This window comes from Labrus bergylta, chromosome 11, assembly GCF_963930695.1.
Source record: "Labrus bergylta chromosome 11, fLabBer1.1, whole genome shotgun sequence".
NCBI classification, from domain to species: domain Eukaryota; kingdom Metazoa; phylum Chordata; class Actinopteri; order Labriformes; family Labridae; genus Labrus; species Labrus bergylta.
In genome coordinates this window covers 10,592,388-10,601,949 of record NC_089205.1, presented here as the reverse complement: position 1 = coordinate 10,601,949, position 9,562 = coordinate 10,592,388, and the positions used below count along the sequence as shown (strand labels likewise).

The 9,562-nt window shown below is 40.2% G+C and overlaps 1 pseudogene; it reads left to right on the top strand.

Moving 5' to 3' along the window:
* Positions 1–3,265: 3,265 nt before the first annotated feature.
* Positions 3,266–6,606, top strand: LOC109990698 (tubulin beta-1 chain-like; annotated as a pseudogene).
* Positions 6,607–9,562: the final 2,956 nt, after the last annotated feature.

Here is a 9,562-nt window from a genome sequence, read left to right as displayed (position 1 = left end):
CACTGCTTTGGTCATGTTTTGAGTTTCCTTTCTATCTGCTCCTGTAGGAGGGAACACCCTGCTGGACGGCCTGCCTGAGCAGCTCCAGGCTGGAATCAAAGGACTGGTTCCCCCTGACACAGGGGAGAGTGTTCATGTCACCAGCCCGAAGGACAGAGACTTTTCAGTGTGGAGGGGAGGAGCAGTGCTTGCCAACCTGCCCACCTTCAGCTCCGCATGGATCAGTCAGGAAGAATACGAGGAGTACGGACCGCAGATCATCTTCAGGAAATGCTTCTGAGATGAACTCTGAGTAATGTACTGATTAACTTTTTACTACACAAAGTGCAATATACAAACAGCCCGAAAACAGTGCCATGGACCGGTCCTCCTTGAATATTTATCTGTCTTGTATGTATTTACGGCTTTAAACCTGCAGTCGGTGTGGATCCTGACTAGTGTGCTCTTACCTATCACCTGAGCTGCTACTGACCCGCTGCACACTCTTAAGCTATTTGCTCGAGGTTCCAGGCTCTTTGCTCCAAGTCCTGTTGCTAAGAGCCACAAACATGGCATGGATGAAATTTATATTTATGCCCTTAAAATGTTGTCCGTCAATGTTACTGTTCATTAAGTGCCTTAAACTGTGTCTAAACCTTCCCAAGTTGGGTTCTATTTTTGTGTCCCATCAATTAATAAGCGAGAGTTTAAAGTATAGAAATGTTTGTGTTTAAGAGACAAGAATTAAAGCTGGCCTTTAATTGATGTCTGCCAATTATTTTTTTCCAAAATAGGCGATTGAGGGACAAAGATAAATCACTCAACGTGCTGACTATATAATCAAATATCAAATATATATTTATACAAAGATGTAAACACAGTTAGTGTAACAGTTTGCTCTTAATGTGTGCGACATGGTGCAAGTTGGATTTTGAATGATTTGGATCAGTGCAGCTGTGCAGTGTTCACAATCTAAAATATTCGATAGAAACGCCATTAAATGATCTTAAGATGGATTATTAAGACCACTTTTCTCAAACTTTTTTCTGGATTTTATGTTCCATTTATTTCCCCTTAAATGTCAAGAAAATGTTTGCTTGTAATGTTATGTCTTTTTTCCCCTCACACGTATCATAAAATTACAGCTTTAGAAGATGTTTGCACATTATAGGAACATATTTAATTTCTTGCAGATGAGATAAAGTGGTTCCCTCTTTTGGTTAAAGATCATAATACATGCAAGTTTGTCGTTTCTGCAGGAGTGTGAACCGGTGGGGAGAGACGTGTTGATTTGTGGGATATGAAGTTTGTTTACTAGTAAACATGCAGCTGAGTCATGGTAAATATAATGGTTATTTTCCAGCTGAAGAGCCCTTTGGTCAGCATGTCTTTTGTTGTGTTCATGGTGTAAGATGTGAAGTGCGGTATTTAAGTGCTAATACCTCTCATGTCTGTAGAATAAGCAAATGAAGTTAATGCTACTGCTGCAGGAACAGTTTGTGTTTGATGTGTCATTTTTTTTCTATTTGAGTGATGTGTCTTATAAATGATTTCCTGAGTTTTGTTTAGAATTGTTAAAAGTTGTGTGCATGTTTTTTTTTCTCTTTCACAGTAGTGGTCATTACTTGTGAAGGGTGTTGCCAAATCTGCTGTATTTATCTCTTTACCATGAAACCTTGAGGAACCTTTAAACCAACCTGTATATAAATATTAAGTTTACTTTTTGAATGTGGAGTTTTTGCATTGAATTATTTTGTTTGCATGTAATTAAGTTGCTCTTTTTCTGCATGTTTCCTCTGTGTGCTTGCTTGTCTTTGTATTTTGCTTTTTAAAAGGCAAAGGGGGGTTGTCATGTGACCTAAAGCTCAGCTCTGAAGTGGGAATCACCATTAAATGTGACTGTAGTGTTTTCTGTCAGAGCCTCGTGTAAAGGCCAGGATGAACAGCTCTGTCTGCCTCTTTTCCTGGCTTCATTTGAAAACAAACATCTTCTTTGTCTCCTAAATGTACTGCAACAGTCTGGACTGAGTCTTGCAACTTTTCACCCAAACCATGCTATGTATGTGATGTCTGTTTTCCATGTTGGAATGGAATTCCATGTGTTGTAGTCTTAACAGGAAATAAAAGGTGAATACTCCAGAAACTGGGGAATTTCTACTCTCCTGTTACATGCTTTTTATAGATTGGTACAATAAAGCATCAAACACAATTTTATAGTCTGCTCTCCAAATTAAATACATAGTCCTGTTTTCAAAACCCCATATTTTTTCTTAAAAAATCATTAATTCTGCTTACAAGATTAGTGTTTTGATGATAATCAGTTTCATTTTACGAGGTTAAGTTATGGTCTTAATCTTCGATACACCAGAAGGTCTTTACTTTATTTCAAATTAAAAGCAGTCAAACAGCAAATGAAGATCTCTCAGTTTAAGACAATGTATAATAATGTGTCTAATTTTATTTTAGAATATATAGATTTACATATATATGGTACATACACTGTATATATATTATAGCACTTAATTAAAACCCAAGTTATAAGTAGGCTACATAAAAACTATAAAATCGTCATGAATCAAAAAAAGTTATTGCATTCAAGTCAAAGTGAAAAATGTATTAATACAGTTTAAGATATAAAGATATATTTTCCCTATAGATGTACATTTTTTATGTAAAAAATGGTTCTGTTCTTTCTAGCTGTTAAATATTTTTTAATATTTCGTAGACCAACAGTGTATTTTTGTTTTAAATATTTAAAATTGATTCGACGTTTTATAACTAGATACAATCAAAATAGTTTATTGAGATTAGCTGATTGATGAGTTTCATTTTCTTTTAACACGCTTGCATGTAAAATAATATATAATAATATAATATAATATCATATAATATCATATATATATATATATATATATATATATATATATATACAATAATATTTACAGTCTATGGCTTGCATGCGGCTGTGAAATGAATTAAATCTGTTGTCGGTGTCGCATTTCTTTTCCGCCATCATGAGGGACGTAGGACAACGTCATGACCAACGTCGACAGATTAGACGGTAGTCATACGGTTGGCACAAACGTGATTGACAGACAGACTGGACCAATAGTGGTGAAGACAGGGACGATTTAATTGGTCTAAATCTGTTCGTGTACATCAAGCGCAAAGAAATGAGCCAACCAACGTTCGAGCTGAGGGGTAGAGGGCGGGGCTCAGCTGTAGTATAAAACAGATGGTTGCCGTTAGTACACGCTAATAAACGCTTTAATTCGTTCATCGAAGTTGTAAACCAATGTACCAAAACTAAAGACAAAATGAGGGAAATTGTGCCTCTTCAGGTCGGCCAATGCGGGAACCAAATTGGTGCCAAGGTTAGTACAGCTTTTTATGTTTTTTGTGCAGTTGAAATCGATGTATTTTAGAAAAGATAGGCTGGGTTCTCTGTGCTTTTGTGAACGTGTAATCCAAACCTAAACTCCCAAGAGCTGCCCTTATGGGGTTGTGATGCGTCGAATTGTAACGAATATAAATCGATTTAATTTGTACGCCAAACCGTTAGTTAGTTAGTTAGTTAGTTAACCGCTGCGGGTGGGATTGACCGTTGAGTGGTTAAAATCATTATTTTCGTTTTATTCGGTGACGTAATTGTTCCCGCAATGCGAAATATATGAAGTGATTGTTTTCTCTCGTCTTGGGCTGTACTGTAACTTGAACAAAGTTCTGCGTGTTTATGATTAAAACAAAAAGTCCGCAGTCGTGACCGTGTTGGCGGTTAATGACGTATGAGCGACGAGGCCGCGCGCGGACTGCTGAACGGCGGGAACTTGAGAGCAACCCATCCGGGTACTTTGCCCAAACGATGCCGGCCCCGCCCCTTTCTGGGTGAAATCATTCCATCTGAATGACTGGCGGTTAATGGACAAGCTGGGGTCATTACCGATTTAAAGTCTTAAAAAATGAAAACGGCAAGTATGAGCCTAAATCTGATGACCGGGGATGTAAACATTTAAAATATGACATTTCTGAACAGAGATCGGCATCATAACGGTATAAAATTAACAATGTGAGTGTTCAGTCTCTCTCCGTCAAACTGCTCAAACTCATCCACATCAGAGGAAACTGACTTTAAACACCTGATGAGTAATTATTAACCGTGTTACCCGAGAGGGATCTTTATTTTTAAATAATATTTGTAATAGTTTCTAACAGTGTTCATAACTGTAATGGAGTGGTTACAGATGTTTATTTTAGAGAAAAGGGGACATAGACTCTGAGTTATCAGCTGGCTTAGAAAAGAATAACACATGTAAAATCACCTGGATGATATTAAAACATTTTGTATTCATAGTGAGTGTAAATAATGATGAGTGGGGTGAAACAAGGTGTTATATTGAGCTAGCAAACTTTTAAATTTGGAGGAGGAGGGTTTGGTGTAGTGTTCCTTCATTTAGAGACATTTTCACCAACATATTTATGTGACGTGACAGTTGAAACGTTGTTAATGTTAGTGAATGAATGTGTGAAGAATCTGTTAACAGACTTCTTCTGTCACAGAGCGATCGCTGCTTTAAAGCAGGAACATGACAGCGGTCCCACAATTTAGCACTTTAATCCTCTCTAGTTTCAGTCCAAACACACACAGCTCTTCTTTTACCCTCCGGTGTCCTTTTGTAAATCAAAACCTGATACTAAATTGTGTTTTTAAAATAGTTTGAAGTACAAAAAGTACAAATTGCATTTAATTGCACGGCTTCCAGTGTTTTCTAATCTTCCGCTGAAACATTCTCAGGGCTTGTTTTCACCCAAACGGGGGCGTGGTCACTCTGGCGAGCCGGAAGTGATGTTCAACTGCTCTTATGAATCAACCTCTATAGAACTGCTGTGTCAGCTTGAAAGAAATGAAAGAAACCGATACATAATGACCTGCATCCACTTCAACATTACTGCCTACTCATTCCCCTGTCACTTGTTTATGTTTTATCAGCCAACAATGTCTTAAAATGTTTTATTATATTTCAGTTTTGGGAGGTGATCAGTGATGAGCACGGCATTGACCCAACTGGCACATACCACGGTGACCGTGACCTGCAGCTTGACAGGATCAATGTCTACTACAATGAAGCCACAGGTAAGGTTGAATTAGATGTTTTAATAGGCATAAACTTTTTGGCTTTTTTTTTTGTGAACATTACCCTCACGTCCTATATGCTTCTTGAAGGTGGTAAATATGTTCCCCGTGCTGTGCTGGTGGATCTGGAGCCAGGAACCATGAACTCTGTGAAATCCGGACCCTACGGCCAGATCTTCAGGCCAGACAACTTTGTTCACGGTAATTGTTCATTTGTCCTTACATTCCTTCTTTACTAGCTACTTGTCATTTTGCATTTAAGTACTGTTAAGCTTAATTCCCCCCGTTTTTTTTTTTCTTTGCTTTTCTAGGCCAGAGTGGTGCTGGCAACAACTGGGCCAAAGGTCACTACACAGAGGGTGCAGAGCTGGTGGACACTGTCCTGGATGTAGTGAGGAAGGAGGCAGAGAACTGTGACTGCCTGCAGGGCTTCCAGCTCGCACACTCTCTTGGTGTACTGGCTCTGGGATGGGCACACTGCTCATCAGCAAAATCCGTGAAGAGTACCCTGACCGTATTATGAAAACCTACAGCGTGGTACCCTCACCCAAAGTATCAGACGCAGTTGTTGAGCCCAACAACGCCACACTGTCAGTCCACCAGCTTGTCGAAAACACAGACGAAACCTTCTGTATTGACAACGAGGCACTGTATGACATCTGTTTCCGCACCCTTAAATTTACAACCCCCTCATATGGTGACCTCAACCACCTCGTCTCTGCCACCATGAGCGGCGTTACCACCTGCCTCAGATTCCCCGGACAGCTCAATGCTGACCTGAGGAAGCTGGCTGTAAACATGGTGCCATTCCCTCGTCTGCACTTTTTCATTCCAGGCTTCGCTCCCCTCACAAGCCGAGGCAGCCAGCAGTACAGGTCCCTCACTGTACCAGAGCTCACCCAGCAGATGTTTGACGCAAAGAACATGATGGCTGCCTGCGACCCACGTCATGGCCGCTACCTGACAGTGGCTGCTATCTTCCGTGGCCGCATGTCCATGAAGGAGGTGGATGAACAGATGCTGAACGTGCAGAATAAAAACAGCAGCTACTTCGTTGAATGGATCCCCAACAACGTGAAGACCGCTGTCTGTGACATCCCTCCACGTGGCCTCAAGATGGCTGCCACATTCATCGGCAACAGCACAGCCATCCAGGAGCTGTTCAAGCGCATCTCTGAGCAGTTCACAGCCATGTTCAGGCGCAAAGCTTTCCTCCATTGGTACACCGGCGAGGGTATGGATGAGATGGAGTTCACCGAGGCTGAGAGCAACATGAACGACCTGGTGTCCGAGTACCAGCAGTACCAGGACGCCACCGCAGAGGAGGAGGGAGAGTTTGAGGAGGAAGGCGAGGAGGAGCTTGCCTAAACCTTAAATTGTCCAAAGGTTTGCTGGCAAATCTGCCATGAAAATGTAACGTTCTAACCAAGTGTTTTCCTGTTTTCCAGTTTTCAGTGTTCTGTCTGCTGTTCATGTGAATAAAAGTTTCTAATGCATTTTTCAAGTCTAAATGTCTTTAATGCACAGGCTACTTTCAAATTAATGAGAACTATGAAGTCAAAGTATTTATTAGAGTAGAGGCTCTACACTGTAGATAAGGTGTAGTTGCATGGCTGGTGTTTTGCCAGAAATACAGAAGTAAACAAACATTTAAAATCTCTTATAATGTGACTTAAATGAAAAGTAGTAAGATCATGGTGGAGATTCTGGATATAAATATGGTTCATTCAATGTTTTGTTATTTTTATTCATTGTAGATAAAGGTGCTGCTAAAATTTAGACAAACAGCACATACATAATTACACAAAAAATTTAAAATGATTAAATTACAAGCTGAAAGGAAAATGTTCATCAGATATCACATGCAGTGTTTGGCGTTTGAATTCTACTGATAGTTAGAAGGTAACATACTGATTATCCAGCTCACTAATAAAATGATGCATCTTAAACCACCTCTGCAGACATTTCCATACTGGCGCTCAGTCTCTGACAGTTCCTGGTTGTGGTCGGTAGGTGGCAGTGTTGGCTAAACCACCCTCTTCCAAACGCAGTAGGTCAGGATGCTCCCAGCCAAGGCCAGCAGAGTCCAACAGCACACCTTCTTCACCTGGCTCTCCAAGCCCTGCTTCGCTCCAAAGCGGGACACAAAGCCGCTCTGTCAACAACAAACAACTAGATTGAACTCTCAATGAACACAGACATGTACTGTAATCATTCAGATTTCTAAGGAACACATTTTAACCTGAATTCTTAGTTGAAATCAGAAAGATTGTTGATACAACTCGGATTAAAAAGTCTCAAGAAACCTGTATTTTACAGTTATGATTTTACCCAATTAGTTTGTAGATCTCTAAACACAATTAGGACAGCTGTTCGTGTTGTTACTGAATATACTAAACACTTAATAAAATAATCTGAATGTTCTCTACATGTTTGTGTGCTCCTGCAGCAGCAGCTCAACAGATATGACTGATTAACATTTTTATCAAAAATAGATCATTGTGGGAAAAAGCAGATTCAAGTTACATGAAAAAAACATGCAGACATCTGAGGCCGCATTAAACCTTCGAGCTAAAGCTAATGTTCCTGTACCTATACACAACATCCTTGCCTTTTGGGTTATACTTTCTTTTTTACAAAGGTTTATTTCTTTATGTCTTTATTTGAGAGACAGGGCATGTGGGAGATAGAGTAAGAAATCAGGGCGAGAGAGTGGGGAACAACACGCCGCAGGTCGGATTCAAGCCTAGGACTGTAGACTCTGTACATGGGGCGTGTTGATGAACCACTGTGCTACCGGTGCCCCTCTTTTGGTTATTCATAGACCTCTACTCTTCTTTATGAGACAGTAAGCTTGTGTTTTTGTTTTACACCCTATAACAACAGACAATTTTCTCTGTATATGAGAATCATTTTACTCCTAATCTCCTGAAAATCCCAGTGTAGCCTATTCTGAAAAAGTTTATGGTCAGACAGTCTATGATCAGACAGTCTATGGGTCCGACAGTCTATGGTCAGACTGTCTATGGTCAGACAGTCTATGTTCAGACAGTCTATGTTCAGACAGTCTATGGTCAGACAGTTTATGTTCAGACAGTCTATGTTCAGACAATCTATGGTCAGACAGTCTACGGGTCAGACTTTACAGTCTATGGTCAGACAGTCTATGGTCAGACAGTCTATGATCAGACAGTCTATGATCAGACAGTCTATGCTGCCAATGTTGTGCTAAAGACGTGCTAATCGCGAAAAAAACCCAAACTAAAATACTTCTTCCAGTTCTCCTTATAATACCGGTAATAATACAGATATCCCTGCATTTTTGCATTTTGGATCAAAATAGATTGGATTCTTTGTGTTTATCTGGGAATATAAAAATCCATAATAGGAAAACAACACAAAGTCCAATTTATGGCTATATTTTAATGAAAAACGGCTCTTGTTTGTTTGTTTTAAAATCTGCTACATATATTGAAAAAAGAAAAATGCCTGTTTTTTTGTTTTCTGATTTGCGTTTCAGAATTGGAAATAGAATGAGCGGAAGGTACACAGACCTCAAACCCAGTCATGTGGTCGATATGAGTATGACATAAATGATCGATGCTGTCTTATGTGTCCAGCTGGTAAGATCACGCCCTGAATGTTTTCATTTAGCCTGGAATATAATATGAAATGTAAATCTACTGTCAACATCCACGCTAATTTCTCTATCTCTCTCTCTCTCTTTTCTCTCTGTCTCTCTGTCTCTCTCTCTCTTTTCTCTCTCTCTCGGTGCCGCTTCTCAAGTCTGTAAGGGCCCGGTCATAAATTCACAGGGGGCCCCTCCAACCAGCAATAATCCCCATTATGTCCAACTGTCCACCGTCTTCTTGTTCCTCCTTTTTTCTCTGAGACGGATAATTCTTCTTCATTTTTAAAAAATGTCTTCTTGTGGTTTCAAACAGGAGGTTGGGTTTATGCAGACTGCACAGAGTCCAGAAGTACTGACTGTCTGCCCTGCACTGATGGAACCTTTATGGACCATCCGACTTACCGTCCAGTCTGCTACAAGTGTAAAAGCTGTGATGAAGGTAGATCTCTGACATTATTATAAAACTTTGGCGTAAAAAATAAAACGACAAACTGTCACAACTAAACAAATGCAAGACATACTTTATTGTCCCCCAGGGGGAAATTTGTTATCACAGCTTTGCACAGTTCACTACAGGTATATATGATAACACATAGACAACGAAATAGGCCAGTCAGCGTGGAAGCTTATTTAGAGCTGAAATCGCAGATGGAACAAAGCTCTTCTTAAAGCGTGCCCTCTCCCTGCTCAGAGTCCTGGATCTCTGACCTGATGAAAGATTGGGTTGAGTGGGTGAGAGGGGTCCTTGGCTGTGGTGAGTGGGTGAGAGGGGTCCTGAGCTATGATGAGTGGGTGAGAGGGGTCCTGGGCTGTGATGAGTG